Source organism: Anser brachyrhynchus (genome assembly GCF_964034855.1).
Source record: "Anser brachyrhynchus genome assembly, chromosome: 1".
Taxonomy (NCBI): domain Eukaryota; kingdom Metazoa; phylum Chordata; class Aves; order Anseriformes; family Anatidae; genus Anser; species Anser brachyrhynchus.
In genome coordinates, this window is record NC_137694.1 from 95,632,795 (window position 1) to 95,655,508 (window position 22,714).

At 36.9% G+C, this 22,714-nt stretch overlaps 2 protein-coding genes across 3 annotated transcripts in view; one reads left to right on the forward strand and one right to left on the reverse strand.

Annotated features, from left to right (window-relative positions):
• Positions 1-22,714, forward strand: part of CMSS1 (cms1 ribosomal small subunit homolog) — a 239,681-nt gene that overhangs the window by 42,586 nt on the left and 174,381 nt on the right. The gene's annotated exons all lie outside the window — the stretch shown is intronic.
• Positions 1-22,714, reverse strand: part of FILIP1L (filamin A interacting protein 1 like) — a 205,231-nt gene that overhangs the window by 40,820 nt on the left and 141,697 nt on the right. The gene's annotated exons all lie outside the window — the stretch shown is intronic.

Below are 22,714 nucleotides of genomic sequence, written 5' to 3' on the forward strand. Positions count from 1 at the left end.
TGGTCTCAAATGCAGCTTAGGAACTGTAAGAAGACTTGTTGGAACGATCTATAGTGTACATATCGGAGTTACAAGTTTGTCATTTTTTTCTATTTTTAGTGTTTACAAAGTAGAGAGAATTGGGGATCAAAATGTATTTGTCTTTCATTTCATTGTTATAATTCTCTTGATCAGGCTTCTCTTGCCTCTTACAGATTGACGCAGTGAATAAGTAGATCATACAGAAAGCTTATCTCAAAAATAGTAAGGTAGTAAAAAGGCAGCTATTGGATGCTGAGGAAGGCAAACTTTGCAGGGAAAGAAAATGTTTTTTGTTGGGCTGCCTGTGTTAGCTGAGTAAAATAGACATGCTGTTGGGCTCACAGGCCCTTTATTGGGTCTCTAGATGCTGCCATTTATGTTATGAAATTATGTGAGGCATTTTTCTGCCTTGATAGATTTTTCTTTTTTTATAATTCATGCTAAAAATACATTTTAGAATGTTTTCCTTATTCTCTGCAATTTCAGAAGTCATACACTAGTTCCTGTTTAAAGCATGGGATTTTAAGTTATTGGTGATTTTGATACCTGTTCAAGGCATCTGTACTGAAATAACACAGAGGTAAATGTATACCATATAGGCCGTTTTAGATTGTGGATTCCTAGGGATATAATATAACTTGAAAACCTTTGATCCCTTTGGGATTCAGAATTGCTGAGCTATCTGATAGATTAATAGTTTAGAAATGTGACTGCGTTGTGTGGTTCAATTCTCTAGTCTGGAAAAGTATTTACAGAATTTCTTGATCTCCTAGTGCGTAGTCCCGTGTAGTTCTTTGTGTTAGGACTGCCCACAGCAGGTACCGTTCAAGGAGTCTCTGGGGCTTGGGGAAATGTATTTAGCAGACTCAGACACTCCATAGCTCCTGAGTCTGCAACAAAAATTTCACAAAACCCTTGAGTGAGGAAGGGGAATAAATACAAAAGGGTATTAATTTGGCTTTTTATGGCAGCCTGCATGAGACATGTCAGCATTAAGAACTATTACCTTAGACTAAGCAATGCTAAACTTGTGTCTTTATCTGGGAACATTTTTATTGATCTCATGTCTCTGGATGTTATGTCAGCAGGATGGACTATTACTAAGAAAGTCTTTCAGGAGATGAAGTAAATGCTTGAATAACCCCCAGATTGCTTCTTCCTTAAATATTATACAAGAGCACAATGAAGTGACTTAAGGAAATTCTTCTCCTAGCACCTGAAGCAAAGACAAAAATTCATTTTTATTCCCTAAAATCCCATGCACTTTAAACAGTCTTCCCTGCAAACTTCTCAGTGTTCTGTTCGCTTATATTTTCATTGTTGGATAGCTTATTTTTCATCTGGTTTGTAAAATTACCTATTTTTCAGTTGTGTGTAAGGGTGAAGTTTCTGTTTTGTTCCTTTTCATGTTGTTTCCCCTTGATACTTTAGGTGAAAGCATTCTGACAGGACATTGGTTTTGGCTTCTATTTGCTGTAGCCAATCTCAGAAGCTCATAATGCAAAGATTAATACTCATTAGCTGAATCATAGTTACAGTTCATAAAAAGCTTTGTGTATGCTGTGTGCGTGATCATGATGTGCCATGTAGGATTGATTAAATGTGGGGACGTATTGCTTGCTTTCATGTGGTGATGCAACTTCATTTAAAAGAAACCTGAAGTGGCTCCTTTTGGTACATTCGGTAATTGTTAATAACTTATAAACAATGTGATGTTATTCAAGAAAAAATTAAACAAGATAACTTCTTAAATGGATGTATAATTTAAAGTTTCTGTCTTCCATATCATTTTAAAATAGCTTGTTTTTCTTAGCAAGAATGGTATAATGGAATACCAGAAACCTTAGTACTGGTAGGTGATCCTATGAATACAAAGTTTTAAGCACGGTAAATTTGTTACTCTTTGGTTTTGTTTCTTTGTTTTTCCCCAAAGAAAAAAAAAATATATATGTGTGTGTGTGTGTATAGGCAAATCTATGTCCGTAACTCTAGCCAGTAGCATGGGCAGAAGGAAGATATCAATTCTAGTTACTGTAATATGGTTCTTATGACACTGCTTGCAACTTTTTTGTAGGAATTGATGTCATTTATTAGTTCTTTTAACTTTCAAAGCAACACCTAAAGACATGTCTGGATTATGCATGTGATAAACTGAGGCCTGGAACTAGAAGTTGCAAAAGAATATATATCTTCTGAATTCCTAAATTATGTTGTGTTGATTAAACAAGACCCAGTTGTGGATGACCTAATAAAAACCTCATTAAAGTTGGCTTTTCCTACTCTAAGATGTCTGAGTTTGTGATGCTTGATATTTTTTGTTCTTGTGATGCATTTTTTTTACCCTGTTCGTCTGTTCATATTTATTTCAGGATCCCCATAGTAGATGAGCAAAGGCTATTCTCACGTACAAAAAATTGGTCCTTTTGATATTCCTGCTGAGTAAAGATGAAAATACATGGATCCAACTCTACCAAAATAGAAGGGATTATTTTGGTAGAAGCTGAAAGTGTGTCCAGAGTAACATAAGGTTATACAGAGCTTGACAAGAATAAACACTTTATTTGAGAGCTATAAAACGTCTTTGACATTGGAGGTTGGGAATGTAAGTGGAGCCTTAACTTGTAGCTATCCATGTATATCTAAATCGGTGCAAGTCATGCCTGAAAGCTGCTGCTATATATAGTTTGCTCAGTGGTCAGAGTGGCGGGTGGTTAGAGTTCCTGGAGCAGTTTTGATGGTGTAGGTACCTGTGTAGCAGAAATACTCGTAACTCAGAGGCTTGTTGAAACCATTACTAGTGGTTTTACTTGGGTAGAGCAAAGTCTGGGTGGGAGTGAAATCTGAAATCCCTCCTGACCTTTTGGAAATTGCTCTGAAAAGTTTCCCTGTGTAAACATACACAGAAGACTAGTAGATACTCCTGAGGTTTTATGGATGATAGTTTCAAAGGTTGTTGATTTCTTCAGTGAGTTACTCTTTAGAAGTGACTGAAGGCTGTTTATGATATCTTAGCTTTAAATGCCATATCCGCATGTTTTCCACATGTATTGATGTTACAGAATTTGGATTGTTTAAACAATCTTTGACCATTGTTTTTGCTTCAGTGTTGTGGGAAATGAGAGTATTTTAGGTATATCTCAAAAGCAGGAAAGCTACCCAGTTTTGGTAGTGAATTCCTACAGACTTCAGGGAATATCATTAATATCATAAGTAATACAAAACCAAGATGGAAATCATGTTTGTAGATCCTTTGGAGAGATAATAATGCATTACAACTTAACATTGTAATACAAAAAAGAACTGCAGAAGAAACTTGTAGGTCCTATTATCCTGTTAATTTTTTTCAGCTGTTTCACCAGATATCGACATTACTTTTCTGTTCTCCTCTTATGCTGTTCTATGCTCATCTCTGATTTTTCAGTGCATCCAGGAACCAAAAGCCATAAAAGAAGCTAGCATTTGTCAGGTGGAGTTTCGGTTTGCTAATGTCATGTTGAAGAAAATCAATGATTAGGTTATTGGAAGGTGTGGGGAGGACCATGCGAAGACCCTAATGTCCAGTGGAGTGACTGGAAGGAATGATTGAGATGCTTTTAGCATTTGTACTGGAATGAAGGGAGGCTTATGATCACACCTGGGTTCCTGCAGGAATGTCATTGCTAAAGGGAAGAGCTCCAGAATCACAAAGTGGTCCCCAGAGTGTTTCAAATGTATAGGTTTCACTTGGTATTAGTCTGAGTTCAGAAAGGATTTTACTGAGGTGACAGCAGAAGTTTGCTTTTCATTGTGTGATTCTTCTAGTAAATGTTAAAATATTTTACTTCTGGTGAGCTTTTTTTTTTTTTTTCAAAAAATGCTCCTTCATTGTTGTGAAATAAGAAAGCTGATATATATAAAGCCACAGTCCTTCTAAAATCGTATGCACGTGCATTGTCCTAGGACATTCATAGGCTATTTCTACCTTATGAACAATGAATGTACTGGGTAAGCGTTCACTTACAACATCTGAATGTAAATCACAAGTTAAAAACACCTTCATATCTCTTAAGTTATAGATATGTTGATACAAGTTAGATTTCCATATTAAACTTCTGTCTTTAAAACTGCACAAATCCTTAATGTATTCTTTTGACCACTTCCTTTTGGATGTGTGCATTCTTAAAATTATCTAGAAAATGTATTTTTCACATGCTTATTCATAAATAGAAGTTGGAAGAGGGTTATTTTTATTCCATTTCTAAGAACCTGTTAACTTCAAATGAAGAGTTTTTTTTTTTGTAGCTAATTTTGAAGAAAATTGTAATTCTCTTTTTGGTATCAAAGTGTCTAAGAGGAAAAGAAATCAGAAAGGGAAACAGCTCTCTAGGTATTGAATGGTTCTGACTGAAATGTACCTTGGCTTTTGAAAGGTGTGGTTCCTACTGGACATGCTCAAATGTTTCATTATAATGTAGTCACTTCTAAAGTAGCATTACATCATCTTACTTGCAAAGTCACTATGTTACAGTTGTCTTTACATCCAAAAGAGCTCTCAAGTGGGAGATCAAATTGTAAGCATTACATAATCAGAACAAAGTCTTTATTGGTTGATTGTGCCCTTCGGGTGGAATGCTGAATAGTAGTTGCGTATGGAAGATGTAATCTTGCAAAATTAACCATTCCCTAACCATCCTACCAGCAACTATGAAGTTTAAATAATTGACTGGAGATAGAAGTCACTTGGGAAGGGTGTAACTTTAGAAAATAAGGTTTTAAAATTGGTTAAGGGTTCACCTTCTTTCTGTAAACAAGCAAAAAGAGCCAGAGGAGGTTTTACAGATCTGTTTATAGACCAGTTTGCTGAAATTTCATGTAGTGTAATTCCTGTTGTTAATGAATTCAAAGGAGGCAGACCAATTTCCACTCAGTCTGTGGTTTTAATTTATTGCAAAACGATCCACTTAAAAATACTGGAAAGAGACTTTTTGGTTATGGAATATTAAATTTGTCTTTCAAAGCTAATTTAAGCTCTTTTTAGAGCTATTCACTTGTTAAGGACCAGATGTACAAAATTACTGTTATGTGTCTGGCAAGTTTAATCAGCCCAGTTTCGAACTGATCTGTGTTTTAGTAAGACCTTTTTTTTTTGTGAAAGGGAGCATACAGTTTATAGTTCTCAAGGTATATGAAAGCGATACTGAAGTTTGGTCTTTTATCGATTGTCTTGGTATTTTGTGTGATCTCAGTCTAGATCCATAAGCCTTAGCTTAAATAAAATAAATAGGTTAGTCCCTGCTCTGTGGGAAATGAAACTGCATTAAAAAAATCACAAAAAATAATACTTAAAAGCCTGAGCTTTATGTTACGATGATCTACAGGTAATTTTCCTGTGTTGTTTTAACATACTTTTTTGCATGCCTTAAGGGTATAATTGCACCAGACTTTGAAATTAAGACTGCTAGTCAGCCTTTGGGTATGTGTGCCTTTTAGACCAAACTGTATTTTAGTGAGAAGTCCAGTTGAATCTAAGGCTATGGATTTTGCTCCTCCTTTCCATCCTGCCCTGTTCCCAAACTGAATTAAGCACCAGCGTGAATCATCCATCAGTGTTGACGACCCTTTTGAGATATATGGGCTGGAGAGTGGGAACTTGTTGGCAACTTTTTTGTTAATGTGCCTTTTCTGGTGTGTCCTCAGAAATAACTAAATTTGATAGGGTCATTTCACAGAATCCCCCAGTTCTTTGTCCAGGTCAGTTCCAGATGGTCAGTGATCCCATAAAATGTTGAAACAAGATCCTGATTTTGAAAGTGCAGGCTTCAAAATATTCGTCTTGGTACTTCAGGGATGACTGGGACGTAAGCATGTGCAATGCCTAACATCTTCAAACAGAAAGTAAGGCATGCTCTGTGAAGACTTTTTAAAAACTTTGCTGTATTTTTATCAATTAACAGCTGACAGTTTAGTTCTTAGATGTTTTTTGTCACTTATCCATAGGACAGCACAGGTTAGTACTTGGTAGGCTTAATTAACACTGTTAATATTCAAATTTTAGATGAAATAAAATGAATGCAAGTTCTAACTTACTCATTGCATGGGCAGTAGGTGTTTTTTAGGGTCCTCTCAATTAGCATTATCTTATCAACAATTCTGTTTAGAAGACGGTTTTGCACTGTGTGTGTGTGTTTAGCTATTCTCCCTGATAGTTTATTCATGTTAGCTGTCTTTTTGGTTTTCGGTTTCCCATTGATCTTTGTACCAGTTGTGGAGCAGACATTGGAACAAAAGATTATTGGATAGTTTGGAGAGCTAAATGTACATGTTACTGACGTGTATGTAGGAAAACAAGATTCTCTTTCCTGGATATTGGTAGAAGAACATCAGCGTGTAGAATTTCTCTCATTTGGCAGTGGAGCTTGCTGTGTGACTTTCTTGCCTTTTTGGCTTTTTGACCTAAATACGAATATTCCTTTTCTGCAAAAGAACCAAAAAACTTTAAATCCCCTCACTAATGTGAGAAGGCCATTGGAAAGGGTCATTAGGAACTTTTTGGAACCCAATATTTGCTGCTTTACCCTTTTGACTCTTTCTTTTTTTATTTATTTTTATATATATATATATATTTTAATATATGCTTCTTGAAAAAAAAATAGAATTGAAAATAACTTCGCGTGTTGTGAGGCCCTTTTTGTTCTTCCATCATAGTGATAGAAGTAAGTTGTGGCGTATTTCTTCACTTTTCACTGCTGAATCAGCAGAAATGACAGTTTTGAGCTATTATGTTTGTTTGTCAAGAAATATAATATTTGCTTATTAACTTCCAGAGACAATGAGGTTGATATTGGTACGGGCAATGATTTAGAGCACTGAGGGTGATTAAGAAGACAAGAACATCATTTAACTGTGGGTCTACTTCTCAGAGACTTAATGAAAACATTATTCTGCATGGTTTACAGTTAGTTTTGCAGAGCATCGTGGAAGTTACCAACATAAAGGCCCTGGATAAAAATTGTGTTTAAAAAGAAAGTAAAAATAACCAAGTGTTTTCAGGAGGAGTCTCTCAATAGCAAAACAGTATGTAAAAGCAGGCTGTATAGGATTGTTTCTATTCTTAGCACCTACATACCTTTAATTTCATAAGGATGTGTGTTTTTTTGTCATTAAGAAACTTTTTTTTTTGCATCTTTACTGGTTTCATTATGCTCTTGAGAATTTAAACGGAGGCAAAAGGTAATTCTTTACCCTCTGATCATGAAATTTAATTTCAGTAATTTTCTGCCATGAAATATTTGCTTTCATTTTTTTCTTTGAAAACTGTCTATCTCCTTAAGTAGGAGAAAAATCATTTTAGTTTAATAATGTTTTTTTTTTATGTCATGAGAGATTGGGGGGGAGGTGTAACTTATCTGGACGCTATCCAACAAATCTTTCTTTTGTGCTGTTTGTCATTGAGCGATTCCTGGAAACGCTTGGTTATTTTTAACCTGTTTTTGGGAATATTTCTTGATGGACGAACTTCCTGTTACCCCTCTTCAATGTTAGCAAGGTTGAAAGGTAGCTGCTGGCATCCGTTTTAGGGGATAGCTTTTTTCTGCTGAGTTATTAGAGTGCTTAAGATAATGTATCCCCATGGGCAGCTGCTCAGCCAGGTTTGCAGGGTGCCAGAATAACCACCCTCAGGAGAATGGATTCCTTAGCATAGTGGGAATTTAAGTCATCGAGCTGACTTCCTTTTTTGTTGTTAGTGCCTGCTGTTTTCCCTCCATTCATCTTTTACTGGATTGCTTTCCTCTTTGAAGAATTATATGCATGGCTTTATCTATTCATGGTTTTTTTTTTTGAAGGGAAAAACAAGAGCATGGATTCTGATGTGCATGTTTTTTGAGGTCCACTGCTCTGAAATTGTGAAGTGTGCACCTAGGCTGACCCCGGGGAAGCAGGAGTTCCAGGGAGAGAGGCTGCAAAACCACTGGTAAACTGAGCAATGAGTTTACAGGAAAAGAATGTTGGATCACCAGTGTTGATGCTTGGGTAAGCGATTCACAAAAGAATCCTCCATCTGGAAACTGAAAGGAGAAAAAGTTTATTTAAGGTGGCCTTTAAAAAAAATAAAAAATTGCTTCTCCAGTGCATGGCTACAGCTATATATTTTGTAGCATGAGTCATGGATGGCTTTATAGTTACACATCCCCTTGCATAGGAGGAATAAACTTTGGAGAAGAGGAAGTTAAGAGAAAACAGAAGTGTGAATAACTGCTAATGGTGCTCTCTCTGGCTCCATTCAGTCTGCCATTTCATCATACATGAAGGGGGTAATTCAGAGATTCCTTTCTTGGCACATAAGTGGCAACATATGTTTGAAACAGTGAGTGGAAACTGTAGGAAAAAAATGACAGGCATATGGCAATAGGAAGGCTAGGGAAAATTTGTTGCCCTAATGTTAGCCACATAATTGGTACACTTACTTCTGAGGGACTGATTTATTTAAAGGCAAAAGTGTATGCTTCGTTTATACAGGTTTTCTGTATGTAGCTCATATCTTACAGGTCCTTCATAATGTCTGTCCAGAGAGCTCTCTGAGGAATTGGAAGGTGATGTGCGAGATTCAGAGCGTCTTTGCCAAGGAATAGAGGGAAAATCTGGATGCAAAAACACAACCCTGCCTTCGTTAATATTTTCATTTTAAGAGAGGAAAAATTGAAAACCTCCTATATTTTAATATTGAGGTTGTTTGGGCTTTTTTACCACGTTAAGTTAACAAGAACGTTTATGGCTTAATGCAACTTAAGATTTACTACTTAGTGAAAAGAAGAGCTGTCCTGGAAACCAGCATCACCCAAAATAGTGTTTCCAGCGTGAAGTACGTGCTGAGGTAACCTGCAAACTTTAGTCAGAGGAGCGTTGCTAGCCCGTGCACACATCTGTGCACAATTGCAAGTAAACTGCAGCCTCACAACCGTATGCGATGTGTAGGAAATGTGTAGCACTTTCAGTTAATTTTGTCTGATGAGTTAAATAATCAATTTCGAGTGAGAATGTTGCTGGGAGGGTCAAGATCAAACCTGGTCCTAAAGGGCTTCTGTTGACGTATAAAATGTGTTTAGGAACATACTTTGGCCTGCAACTGAAAACTCTTCAATCCAGAGAATATGTTCTCAAAAAAAAAAAAAAAGTTTAGGAGAAAAGTGTCCTGTTTTCTTTCTATTGAAAAATGACTGGTCAAACCTGATGAGAATGTCCTTCACCACACTTAATTTCAGAAGCATGGCCTCTTTTCTTCTGAAGGATGGCATGGCCCTTGGAAAGCTGTAACTAGGAGCTGTGCATAGCCTGAGCGGTTGTGTTATGGCTTGTGCTGCTCAGAGATCTTAATCCTTGCCTAGGAGAGGGCAGTGGACTAAATGGCATTTTGATTTTTTCGCTCTTCTTTCTGATCTCTTCTGGCTCAGGATTTTATGGTCTAGTGATCTAATTTTGAGATGGTAGGTCCTACATGATCTTATAAAGAAATGCTTGTCTACAAGTTGGTTGCATTACGCCAACAAATGTAGCTTATTCTGGGGAGAAGGACAGAGGCTTTACCATTCCTACTTAACCTGGGAAAGGAGTTGAAAGAGTAGTATGCAGTGTTAAACTTTGAAAACATAAAAAGCTAGCTCTAGATTTTTTTCTAAAACGCCATGATTAGTAATCTGTGTTAGCAACTAACACCCTGAAAACTTGAGAAATCTGAGCTGTGTGTTTCTTAGTTTCTTTACCAGAGTAAATGACATCACGAATACTGTAGGCAAAAGGAATGAAAACAAAGATTGTGAAAGAAAACCTATTTATGTTGTTTTGGTTGTCATCCATTTAAAGAAATGCATCTGGGATTTGTAGGAATCTGTGGAGTTGATTAGGTTGTAGGGTTTATTTCTTCCTTATATAAAGTGTACGGAGAGAGGGGAGCTGTTTTTTTCTCATTTTTTAGATGTATTCTATTTGATAACTTCTGGATTTCTTATTTTATTTAAGTGTGAATGTGTTCACTTATCCCCTAGTTGTGGTTTTTTTTTTGTTTGTTTGTTTGTTTGTTTCACTAAGTTGACTGTGGTGGAATCACTTAAATGCGCACATTTAACCTGTAACTAATTATGTGGACTGGAGTGATGTGGGTCAGATGAGAGAGGCTCGGGGCCCTGCTCCCAAATTATGAGTCAGTTCTGTAGAGTGCATTTAAGGAAATGTGGTCCTTATAGTGTTCTGTTTGGGTTTCAGTTTATGAGCAAATATCATTAAGAAGATAACTCCTTTTCATATCATAAATCCGTCAGCCACTTTGAGTTCTTCCATGAATCGTCTGTCTCACTGGCATAAAATGCTCTCACCACTTGTCTTGGATGAGGTAGAGTTTTTTGCTTCAGTCTATTTGTTAAAATTTTATCAACTAATATCCACTCTCAGGTGGCAGAAGTGTCAATTGATGGTTCTTACATCATGATATTCTACAACCATGAAGCTGTAGTCACAAGAAGTGACACTTTTATGGTGTGAGAAACTCCACATGATTTGTACAGTCTTTTTAAGCAAGAGGGTTGCAGCATGTCTGTGTGCCTTGGCTGGCAACAGTCCCGCAGAACACCAAATTTCAAACAGACACGTGCAGGCTGCCTGCTGGGCACGGAGCACAACGTGCACGTGGCGTTATTTCTTGTGTAATGCTAACAACCTTTTCAGCACAAATGAACTCATCCCTTTTCTTTTTCCCTTCCTTTCCTTGTGTCCAGCAGTAACTGTACTACTCCCACTTACTTCTATCCCCATACAAAGGATGCAGGATGAGAGCCAGATGCTGCTGCTTCTCCCTGATTGAAAGCTGAAATCCCCAAAAGGTCTTTTATGCCACCAGGAGACTTGCTTTTTTCTAATAGTGACATATCCTTCTCTAGATCAGCTGAGCCTTAGGAACTTGTTCTTCCCATGAGACCTGGCAATTAGTTGCCCTATAAACAGTTCCTCTTTTTAATGAGCTATTGGCTGCTTAAAAAACATCTTTGGAGCTTTGAGAAGCTACATGCAGGTACATAGTTCTGAGCTGAAAACACGCCCAATATCCATCTACTTTGTACATAATTCAGGTAAATAATCATTTCAAGTACCAGTGGGCTGCTGCTTATGTTCAAGATCAGCAAATACATCGGTTTTTGAGAAAATTTTGCCCAGGTATGCATAGAACTAATTCAAGATCTGCTTAGATTATCTGAGGCAACAGTTGGATGGTGGCATGGGAAGGGGCTTAGTTTCCATTGCCTGCATTAAAATCCATCTGGTGCTCCATTTTCAGGAGACTGTTGTGTTGTAGACTCAACTACTGGTGCAGACAGAACTGAGTACCTTCTTTCTGTACTGCAAAGATTTAGTTGTTTGGCTTTCCATCGGGGCATGGGAAGAAAATCCTGTTAATCCTAGTCTACTTTTGACTTTGGGGTACTAGAGTTATAGAGCAGCTATCAGAAGTCTGTTTCCTTCAGTTACAGACCATGTACCTGCTGATCTGAAACACCGTTAAATTTGCCACCCAAAATGTGAAATAAAGCAATCTCATCTCTACCAACTTTCTTTACCAGAACTATGTTCATCATTCACTTGAGGCATTTTTCCACAGGATGCAGGGAGATGTCTGAAGATCTAACACTGTAAGGATGACCACCGCTAGTCATAGTGGCATGATTCATTGGTGTTGACCCGCCTGTTCTGCGTCCCACCTGTGCTATTACACAGCAGTGGGTACTAGTTATTTTGAAGAGAGTCATAAATTGGCTTTGGAAATCACAGCCATGGGTTCAGCCAGCCTTTCCTAATGTCAAGAAGGTGGGAATGAATGTTTTCTCAGCCAAGACTTTTAACAGGAATAGATTTGAACTTCTTTGGGAGGTAGAACAGTTGAAATTGTTTCCTCCTTTTGTCCAGTGTCACTGGAGTCGTTTTTTCAGAATTTAATATAGGCTGTGTTGGTTTGCTCTAGTGGGATGAGTTTCTGCTGTGTGTCTTGGGGATCAGTTTTCTTGTTTACTTCCCCAGCCTACCCAGATTGCTGTTGTTCTTGTAGATTCTTTTCTATGTTGAAATTGTGTCTAGAGATGATTAAGAATTGCATGCTCTGAAGGGCTCTCTGGGTAAACTAACAGACTACAAATCTAATGCTTTTAGGGCTTTATTGCAAATGATAATTTAAGGTTTATAAATACTGTAAGAAAAGGACGTAACGTGATTAGAGTAGAGATCCTATGTAAATATTTGTGTTTTTTTTAAAGTCTAGAATGTCTTCTGTTGCTATTTTATACTGTTTCCTTTTGAGCAAACTGTATGTTTTTAGATGATGTAAAATCCTAGGATATTAGCTAATTAGTGTGGAGAAATTAAAGTGTATTAAAATAGCTTCCGTGTAGACTAATGAATGAAATATTTCAACAATGTAAATAGATGACTGTACTTGAAACATAAACTCACCTTTTGAGATTATGGTCTACCAAGTCAGGTTGAGAATTTTTTTTTTCCCTTCATGGAATAAACATTGCAAATTCCTTTTGCTTTATTCCCTTCTCCACCCAGGAACCCAAAACATCCTAATTTTATTTTTGCATGTTGTTTATGTATGTTTAGGGCACCAGCAAGCACAGTCATTACCATTTCATAGCAACTTTGTAGTAGGGAATAAATTAAAGTTTTGTGAAATTCACTTGAATCTTTCCTAGCATTTCTTGCTAATTGTAGATAGAGATTTTCTGGCTTTTCAGAACATTGCTAAAGAAACTGGAGGAAAAAAAAAAACGTGTGTAATGTACTTCTATTTTTGAGAGAAATGCTACACTTATTGCTGTGTGCAACCCGTTTTATAAACGCTGCAGCTTTTCATATTTGATGGTTGTCTTTGGAGTTATCTTTGATTGTTTTTCTTGCAGTAAGAATTCCTGTTTACCAAACAACCAAACTATAAATATTTCAAGCTGTGCCATTTTGACTTCAGTAACCTGCAGCCGTGCTAAATGTCTCAACACAAAAAAGACAGCTGAGAAGTGTAGCTGAACTTCTTCTGTGTGTAATCTTTTGTGAGATTTGTTGATACTGTGAAGTAGAAGACAAGCTATAAGCATAAAGCTTAGCAAAATCTAATCTTGTTTGATCTGAACAGAACAAAAATGGTAAAATCACTTTAACAGATTCCTAAATTATATTTTTGGTGAGAAGTGAAGGGTCAAACTTTCTCATATCCTTTATGAGAGGGACTAGCAGCATATTGTGCAGGTACCAAAGCTGGTGTAGGAACAAATCCTGGAATGGTATGCAGCAACACCAAGGGAGCCCTTGTCTCCTGACTCTCACAGTTTCAGTCATAGCTTCCTTGGGGGTGTATTGCCAGTACCATTTACAAGAACAACAGGTAAACTACAAGGTGTCAGGGTATATATTCTGCGCACCATAAGCTGTAATTCTATGCCAGACCTCATCCCAAGTTTGTGCATTTGAGGATAACTTGAGGCTTTTGGTTGATAAATGTCTTTTACCAATTTCTTTTTCCAAAACCTCATTTTAGATCAGAAGAGCCAGTCTGTGACCCATGGGTTGGGCATGACCTTCCAGAACAACTCACCAGGCTTTTTTCCTATTTTTCATTTTTTTCATCTTCCCCTAGGGCTTTTCCATCCTATTAACAAAAGTTGTAGTTGGAAGCAATCAGGCCTGTTGTCTCCACTGTCTATAGTGGTAGAGCTGCAGCTGAGCAGATCCTATTTCAAAGAATCAGATATTGCCTGTGTGACATATGCACACCTTTTAGAGCATAATAAGTACAAATGGCACATCTCAAAGGACAAGAGCAGCTGTGTGGTAAGAAATCATGCCATACAGTGAACCTATCACCCTGTGCACCTTTCCTCTGCACAACTGGTGAAATGCTGTATTTTGAGAAGCATTGGTATTGTTTGTGAGGTGTCTTGAGTTAGTGAGGTGTCTTGAATTTCTTAAGATGCACAATATAGCAAACCACGTACAATGAACAATCATGGTACGTGCTAAAAGGCATTTATATATAATGCCCCAACCTTTTGGTCCTGAATAAAGCTTAAAAATAATGATATATGTTGAAATCAGAGCCTACGTACTGCTATGTTAGGACACTTTTTCTAGCATACTATCAGGACTCTTGACAATGACTGACATAAGATGCCCAAAAAAGTGTAGGAACCAAACTGTAGGGTGAGTAGAGGCAGGATAACTTATTCTATGGTAATGTGTTATTTTAATTTCTACTAAGAGATATATTTGATCTCAGAAAAATCATTTTCCTTTCTTTTTCCTGCTTGCCTCTGAATCCTCAGACATTGCAATTGTTAACAATTTCATTGTCTTTGTTTTGCTTCCAAAGGCTTCAGGTAAAAGTGAATTGCATAATCCAATTATCAATTAAAGAAGCAAAATTTGAATATAACTTCAGTTTTGGAGTTACCACGTGTTTATGTTAGTAGAAGCTCTCTTTTCCCGTATAACATGAGAGAAGCTGAAGAGCAGTTCCTGAACAGCCTTTGCTAAGCCCGTGATGTGTTGTGAGCGTGATGCATTTGATTGTGTCCTCTCTCAATATATACAACAAGAAATCCTGCTGAGAGAGTGAATGTATAAGTGTGTCTATAAATTTTATGGAATATGGAAATTTCAGTTTGAAGATGGAATGTAATAAAGAATATCTGATGTTCAAAGCTATCAAATAAAATATAATATATCTTAATGTACATATGTGCAGAATATATTCATGTATCTGTTTGTGTGTACACACACAGACCTATACAGACCGAAGTTCATCTGATGTATTAATGTCAAATTCCCAACAAAGTAGCGACGAAAGAGGACCGTTTTAGGTCGTGTCAAGACAATGTGCTTTAGTAACTTCAAGATCCCTCGAGAGCTTATTAACCACTAAACAAAATGCCTCAGAAGGTAACTGACTGAGTGTTTTAAATTATTCACTTTCGTTTGGCTCTTGGCCAGCTTCTCCTTGCAAGGGGCTATGGCAAACAAGACCTGTAATTTACACTGACAATGATAATACACAGTTTATTTTGCTAGCTTCTCAACTTAGAGCTTTTATAAAGTAAAAATTCAAACAAAGCTCAGTTTTTTCATGCAAGCACGTTTTGTAACTCTAAACTTAGTCCAACAGAATTGAGACTGTGGCTGTATTTTTTTCCTTTCTCATGAAATGTGTTTTTCCCTTCCTTTGCTGATAAATAGGAATATCCGACTTGAATAAAGAGAAAAGGCAGCAGTAACCTAAAAGCTTTTTTTTTTAATTCTCACATTTCTTTTTTAACTCTGTGCATTTAGTACCAATTTCCAAACTGTCTTATCCTCTACTGCCAAACATGTCCTCGTGAGACTTGATGTAACTCCCATACACTGCATATCTGCTAGCCAAGTTCGACTCATTCCAAATGCAGAGAGCAGAACAGAAGTTACCGGCCTTCTCTAAAATCTGTCTTTCACAGTTATTTCTAGGATTTTACAGCTTTTTTTTTTTTCCCCCATCCCCTGAATTTTCTTCAAAAAGGAGTTTATTCCTTCTTAGAACCTAAATGAGAAGTGCACCTTTCCTCTGCACAACTGGTGAAATGCTGTATTTTGAGAAGCATTGGTATTGTTTGTGAGGTTTACACTCACAAACTTACACTTATTGTGTAAACAGAGGTAGAACAGTAAGAAGTCTGAACAGGCTGTAAAAATAGATCAGGGATTTATTAGATTAAGTCAAAGGAGTATAATTTGATCATCCAACTTCATACATATGTGAACTCTTTTCACCCAGGATCTTATAGCTCCTCATAGATACCTTGGGTCTAGAAGTAACCATGTCATTGATGTTATAGCAGATCCAGTAGTAGGTACCTTGGAAGAAGGGCTTTTATTAAAACAAAAGCGAACAAATAAAACTATCTAGGAGTAAACACGTAAGGAACGCTACACTTTGTGAACATGAACTCCCTGGCTGTTGGAATGAGAGAGAGAAGCAAATGCAATGCATGGTGTGAGCTGGTGTAGATGGGGTAGGGGTAAGACAGGAGAACTGAGAAAGTGAGGCATTGCTCTCTCGATGCCAAGCAGGATTAAATTGAAAGTTAAGGGGTGAGCCAACTGAAGAGGTTGAATAGAAGGCAAACCTAAGGAGAATTAGAGTTGAGAGAAGATGGAAGAAGCAATAGATGTGAAATTGTTAAGCTGGGTTGGATTCACTGGTCAATGCTGGTACATAAGGAAGAGGTGTAAGAAACTGTGCTCTGGATGATTGATGTTATAAACCAGCAACCCAGTGAAGATTTGTCTTTCAAATTTCTTTTGCAAATAAAGGTCAGAGAAAGGAATAGTGTTCGTAGCTGAGCTACCTAAAAGTAGCCACTTTTGGAGCGGGATTTTACTCCACATGAAGATGCCTCTCTTCAGTCAGTTGGGTGGACCACCACAACCACACTGCCATGGGCAGTGATGGGAGCTCAGGTGCCTGCCTTGCAATAGAGACATCTGAATGTCATCACTTACTGATAAATGAAAACATTTAAAACTAAAGCATACCCTTAAGTTCAAACATGAAGCAAAATTCACATTTTGTTTCTGAACATTAATTACAACTACAGTCAAAAGCAGAGACGGGAATGTACATGCTGGGAGGGCAAAATTTCTTCTGTGTTAAGTAAGGTTACTAAAACATGAGTCAATATACCTATAAGGTCTGTGTACCTTTTATAAATAGAGAAACAGGAATGTTATCTGAATAGAAAGTGAAGGTTGTGGTTCTTTTTGGCCTCAACCAAAAATATGCATTTTGTCAGAACGATTGCAAAAAGAATTGTTTTTGGAGTTGATAACAGGAACTAGCAAGGGAAAGAGAGAGAATTATTTTAATACTAAGAACTGAAGTTCTTCAGGTCAAATGGATTAAACAGAATAAACCTATTCAAAGAAAACAGCAATACACAGTGCTTTCATAGGAGCGTCTGTTTAGTATATACTTTATGAAATTCAGTGCACAGTTGTCTATACTCTCTTATGTCCTGAATACAGTGACAATGAGTAAGATATGACAACAGTAGTGACTTATGGTGTTGTGCCATCATTCCCTTTAAAACTGAGAAAAGTGAAGTGCTTGTGTTAAATAAGGAAGTGTATAATGACTACTTTAGTGTTGTGCGTCAAATTATCATCTTTTTGTCTTCCTGCTGTAATTATACCAGCTGAATAAACAAGACAACATGAGAAGTTTCTTAAACAATTAAGGTAAAGATCTGGGAGCTATAAGGAAGTGTTATGGTATTCACATGGTTCAGGATTTTTTTCTGTATTCATTACGCTCACTGTCATCTTGTACTGGTATCCAAGTACTCTGATCTCATTATCGAAGAGATTTCAGTGTCTTAACCACTTACCATATACAGTTTGCCTTATTGCATTTTTAGGTGGAGTCACTTGAAGAGGACTTGTAGTATCTTCTCTCCAAGGTGTTTTGTTTTTTTTTTGGTTAAGTATAGTTGAACATACCTTTAGTATTTTTTTAGTATTTTTCCTTTTAAAAACATAGAGCCTCTCCCTCTCCTCTTGGAAGCAGGAATGCTCTGCTTTGTTGGAAGTAGTTTTTAAAAACCAAACTGTTCCAGTGAGCTCAGCATCTTCATTCATCTCCCATTGCTGTTACGAATTGCTGCACACCTGAATGCATTGGAAAGTCTGACTGCAGTTGTCTAAGAAAGTGAAAGGTGCATGTCTGAGCTCTTTTCAAGCTATGACCCCACATGCCAATACTTATTTCTTGAAAATTTGGCTAAATATTTAATGTTTTTGGGAGACTTGTGTGTGAATTCATATCATCTCATTCTTTGATTTTAGAAAGAAGGAAAAAGTGAAGATTGTGGTGTTCCTGCAGCTCTCCCAATCTTCAGACTTTGCGATTGAAACTGACATTCTGATTTTATTTCTTAATTTGAGTGCAGTAAAGATAGGCAGCTGTTTCTGTAAGGTGTGTAAAGACAGCATTATTTTCAGTGGAAAAGACCTGTTCGAATAATGAAACAAAGTAAATTACAGAAATTTGTTTTGTGGCTGGATTATTACTATTTTTTTAGTGTCCAATAACGTGTGAGCTACTAAGCTTTCCACTCTGTTAGGATGATTTTTTTTCTGCAGTGTTCTTTTACTGGGGTCAAACTGGTCTCTTGCTTCATATCCTGGACACTAAGGATATCTGTTTTCAGGAACCCTGCAGGCATTTCATAATCTAGAGGTCTCTGCTTCTTTCTTACATTTCTTTTGAAATTAGCTGATGGATGAGAAAATAAGATGATGAGGGAGAGGCACACAGCCATAAGAAACTCGATTAAAAATTGGCCCTCGTAAACATCTATTTCAAACAATTGCAAGTAACTAGTCAGACCCTTGAGTTTTGTTTTTAAGCACGTCAAAGTGCATGAAAAACACACTCATGCCGGGAAAGGGGTAAATGAACTGTTGTGAGCTCAGTTAGTCTTGCTTCACTTGCAGATACCAGGATTAACAGGGGGATAGAAGGGCAAAGTATTACTCAATTTAAGGACTGATGGGGAAGGAGAGCAGACTTTTGGCATATGTTTCTGCTTTCCTCTCAACCGGGTGGAATATTTTGTGTTTGCCTGATATCTATCAGTTCTCTTCTTTACTATAGTTTCTTCTAATTAGTTGGTGAATCAGATGGATAGATCTTGAGTTCTGCTTGCATCAATCCTACAATCTCCTATTAACAACTAGTGCTGTCTGCTGTTTCTCTGGCTTTCTAAGGGAGGAGTTGCCCATCAGCTTATAGTTCATCAGCTCCTCATACAAGCTCTTTCAGAACTCTGAAATACCATTTGGTCCTGGTAAAGTGCTAGTAAGTTCATTGCTTTGTGTTGTACACATTAGATCTAAACCTCTTCCTATTCCCAGTTCAGCTTCAGAAAGCTTTGTGGACTCATTCACCTTTAAGTCTCACGTGAAAACCACCTTGATTTCCCAAATAGTGGAATCCAGTGCTATCGATCAGAGGGAAAAAAAAAAAAAAAAAAAAAAAGACAAGCTAAGGTTATGGCAAATGAAACAGATGAAATTTGGATGTTGCTGTTCACTGAGAAGTATGGAAGCAATTCCATGTTCTTCACTTCAGGATTTAGTGGGTGACATTGGTAGTAGGGTGATGGTTGGACCAGATGGTCTTGAAGGCCTTTTCCAACCTTTATGATTCTATTTCTTGACTGTTATCTTTGTTTGCACAATTTCCCTTTTTAAGATACCTTTATACTTTATTTTCCTCTTGTTAAATTGTTTAGTTGACTTTGGGGAAAGTATTTTAGTTTCTTTTGATTTGCTGATAGGCATTTACATTGAATTTGTTTCGTCAATGTTGTTAAATTGTTTCCATGGTGCCTTCAAGCAGTTTGCTCTTTTAAATGCTCAGTTTAATTAGCTTCCTTCAGTGTTATGTATCTATCCTACCTAAAGCTAAATATCTAAGTTGGTTGGGTTATTTTGCTGTTGTTTGTTTTTCCTCCACCGCTCTTACTTCTAACAGGTTGAATTTGAGAATTTATTCATCCCTGTCTTTTTAATATTTACAGTGAAGGCTAGTTCATTGCTCTAGTAGAAACCAAAACCATAATTTGAGCTTCCTCTTACAATTCATGATTAGGTGATTTCCAAAAGTTAGACTATTTAAGTAGCTGTTCTCTGTTGTACTGTAGTGTGATGCTTATGCAGCGTGTGAAAATAGCTGCACATTCCCCTTATGTCTCCCTTTCTACCTCTGAGCACTCTGTGGTTTGTGTTGTTATTTTGGGTCGATTGTCATCAGTCTACCATTTATATGATCATCTGTGTTTGTATAGGAAATTCAAATCACAGAGAGTCTGGATATGCTTTTACAGAGTTAAATAAATTTATCTTGTTTCACTCGCCACTTTCCTGCTTTCCTTTTTTTTTTTTATTTTAGTTGTACAGCTCCTACATCAGCATAATTTGTTTTCACAGCCTAATTTAAATACTTTATAGTCATGTAGTCATATTCCTTTGAATATTTCTTTCTCACTGACTTTGAGAAGCACATTCTATTTATGCCCTCATTTGAAGCTCAACATTTGAGTATTTCTCTTCAAATTTTAGACTGCTTGTATTTGTATAGGAGCACTTGGCACCCTTGTTTTTTTTTTTCCCTCTTTTTGTAAACTCTGATTAGATGAAATGCTGTTTTGTTAGACAGATCTTTGCTCTTTCTTGATGAACTTCATTACCTTCCTTAGCTGCTTTTTAACCCACGAATCCAGAGTTTTAATGGTCGCATCCCCAAATAATGTGATCCTCAACTGTACATGCCTTTTTATCTGTTAACTTTCTGCTAAACTTAAACAGTCTTCATCTTCCTTTTAAACTTAAATACCATAGCCTATTTTTGTTTTATTTTAGGTAAAGTTTGTGCATTCTGTAGAGGCTCCATCTACTCCAAAAGTCTTTCCATAGTCTAATAAAACCAAGCCCTTTCTTCCTGCATCATTTTTTCAACTGGTTATTGAAATGCTACTTTACTGCCTGAACCTGTACTTTGGTACTGTTTCAGGGATGCAGCTGTGGAGACAGGCTTGTAGTCAGGTGGCTAAAATGCTAATTTTGTCTCTAAGCACTTTGAAAATTTCTGTGTATGTTGTTATTTTTATCCTTCTCAGTTTTCTCCAAGACATGCTCTAGATGCCTCCTGGGTGTCATAAAAACAACTATTATGCATTTAGTAATCAGAATACCCAAGAGTAAGATCGTGTATGTAGTTTTAAGGCTCAGATCTTTACATATGTTAAGTGTTGAACTACACACTTTAATGAAATGCTGGAAGTGAAATCAGAAAATACATGGAATTAGTTTAATTTTAAGATTGGTTACAGACAAGAAATTTAGACCAGAGTAATCCTAAAGTTTGTTAATGCTTGTAAGCTTATGCAGAAAACACAGCCTGATGAATAATTCATGTAAAATAAATATTTTATCCAACAAGTAAAAGCACTGTTGTTTCAAATGACTTATTTTCTTTCTTTGCACCTGAAGTTAGTACAGGGCTAAGGAGGACAGGAATTCAGAGCAGTCAGGATCTTGAATCTGTAAGATACATTCATGTAATAAAACTCCATTGTTGCATACCATGCCGTTGGATGTGCTCTACTCCAAGAAATGGTGGTTTTCAAAATGGTATTTTAAATCTCCTTTCCCTTTGGTAAACTGAGGGTTTAGAAAGCTAAGTCAGCTCAGTATTTGTGCCCTTCTACAGGTTCAGTAGAGTATATTTTAACCATCTGCTATTTCCAGGCCAGGTCCAATAGTCAGGGAGATGTAATAAGAAATGATAACAATGGGCTTCACTGTCTTTTCAGGAGAGTTGAACTGTGTAAGCTCTGGTTTTATTCATTGTTTCTTCAGTTGGAGCTACAGTGTTGGCTGTTACGTTGTGTTCAGAGACCATGAGAAAACTGGGTTCTGAACCAACGATGATGTATATAGGGCTGATATTTCAATAAGGGTTGGATGACTAGCAATTAATAATACGGATTTATGGCTGTGGCACTGTATTACAATGGTGAGGCTTTGACAAGCATGTTTACAAGGTTCTTTGAGTCTTAATACGGTGGTTTTCATTAAGTTTATTTATAATCTATGCTTTTTATTGGGTATACTTAAATCTAGTCTATAAGGATTTTGTAAGTTTATAGGAAACTTAAAGTGATATAAAAAGCTAAGTAACTTTATCCAGTGAGTGTGTTTATCCAAATATGTCATCAAACTTCTCAATTTCCTTTTTAGAAGGCCAGTTAGGGACAGACTGACTCATTCTGCTGTCTGACAGAATGCGAAGACATCCAGAGTTTAGCTGGCAAGACTATTGAAAAAAAAGGAGAATTTTAGAATTTCAGGGAGTGTGTCTTGCTTCTCAGTCCCCCGGTTGGACGTAAGATAAAATTTTCAAATGAGAAACATGTGAAATCTTGTCTAAACATCTGAATAAACGATGTCCCAATTTCCTGATGACTTAAATGAAATTGGAGGATCTGAACATCCCTTAAAAGTCAGCTTAGCAGTCATAAATATATACGTCAAAATGTGGTTTACCGTGCTAAGAATTTTCTGATAGTTTTGCATGCAAATCAAATTAAAGGGACAGGAGGGTGTAAGGTCTCCATTTCTGCTAGGTTTTATTTCATAGCTACAGGAGCATCTGCTTTTTTTGTTTGCTTTTTTTTTTTTCTTTCCCCTCCCCAGGTTATGAGGAAGGAGGCTAGCATAATGTGTAAGGAAGTGCAAGTGAGATGGTAATGATAATACTTGACTGACGTGGAAGGATGGTACAAGAAAGTCACTGTTTTGTCACTTACACCCTGATAATCTCTGTGGGGACCATGTCTCTTTGGGTTTCATTGGCTTTACTTGGTGCTGCCTTTTTGTCTTAGCTCACACCTGAATTTATAATAAAATAACCTGTGATTTGATAAACATAGGTACAAATGGGAGAGAGGTACTAAGAGTATCCAAATGAACTGTCCTACTAATCATGTAAAAAAATAAAAAATCCATACTTGACTCCTATGTTATTCTGGATAGGATTTGAAAATATTTAACACCTCCCAGGATGTGGTATCATGAGTACCTTTCC